Below are 1288 nucleotides of genomic sequence, written 5' to 3' on the forward strand. Positions count from 1 at the left end.
GTGAACATGGATGCAAAATTAGAAGCAAACGTGGATACAACAGTGAGTGAAAAACATGGTGCAAATTGTGGCATAACAAAAGTGGATGTAATGATAGATGCAAAAAAAGAATCAAAGTATGATGCAAATGAAGATGTAAAAAGGGATGCAAAAAGTGAAATTTAAAATGGGTGCAACAGTGGATGCAAAATTGTGTGCAAAAGTGGATGCAATAGAAGTCGATGCAAAAGTAGATGCAAAACGAGACACAAAACCCGATGCAAATCCCGGTCCAAAATTGGATACAAAAAAGGATGCAAAAATAGATGTAGTAGTTGATGAAAACCTAGACGCAAATGAGGATGCAAACGTGGATGCAAAATTATAATCAAAAGTGGGTGCAAAAGGAGGTGCCAAACTAGGCGCTAATTGTGGCACAAAAATATTAGATGCAATAGTGGGTACAATAATAGATGCAAAAGAGGATGTAAATATGGATGCCAAACAAGAGGGAAAAGTGGATGCAACAAAAGTAGATGCAAAATTTTATGCAAAACTAGACACAAAACACGATGTAAAACTTGGCGCAAAAGGGATGCACAAATGGATGAAAAAATGGATGCAAAAAATGATTTAAAAAAGGATGCAAAAAAGGATGCAAAAGTTGATGCAAGTGTAGGTGCAAAAAGTGGATGCAAATGAGGATGCAAAAGTATGTCAAACAAAATTAGGTGCCAAACTTGATGCAAAACCTGGAACAAAACCTGGTGTAAAGGATGATACAAAACTTGGCATAAAATTTGGTGCAAAACGTGGTGCAAAACCTATTGCAATACCTGGTGCTAAACTTGGTGTAAGATTTGGTGCAAAACTTGATGCAAATTTTGTGTCAAGTTTTGCACCATATTTGATAAATGGATGCAAATAGCACCAAAAATGGGCTCTAGATGCAAAAAAAGAAGTAAAAAGGGACGCTAATCGCTGGTTTTGTTGTAGTGTTCTATTATCCAACCAGATTGGATAAACAAAGCAATGGATGAATGGAAGAAGGACAAAGAAGTATGGCCACTTATTCAAAACTTGCAAAATATCGCAATTCAAACAATATTGCCAGATATTGAAAAGGAAGGAAAAATCATATTGGAACCTGGAGCAGTCATAGAAACAAGAACCGACAGCTACGAAATCGATCAATTTCAGAGTATCTCATCAAGTGGAAGAACTTACCCGCTGAAGATTGCACATGGGAGGACAAGAATTTTATACAAAAGCATCAAGAACTACTCAAGCGTTGAGGACAACGCTTTTT

The sequence above is a fragment of the Pinus tabuliformis genome, chromosome 9 (genome assembly GCF_031772625.1).
Source record: "Pinus tabuliformis cultivar Carrire ecotype Pingquan chromosome 9, CPIR1, whole genome shotgun sequence".
In the NCBI taxonomy this organism is placed as follows: Eukaryota; Viridiplantae; Streptophyta; class Pinopsida; order Pinales; family Pinaceae; genus Pinus; species Pinus tabuliformis.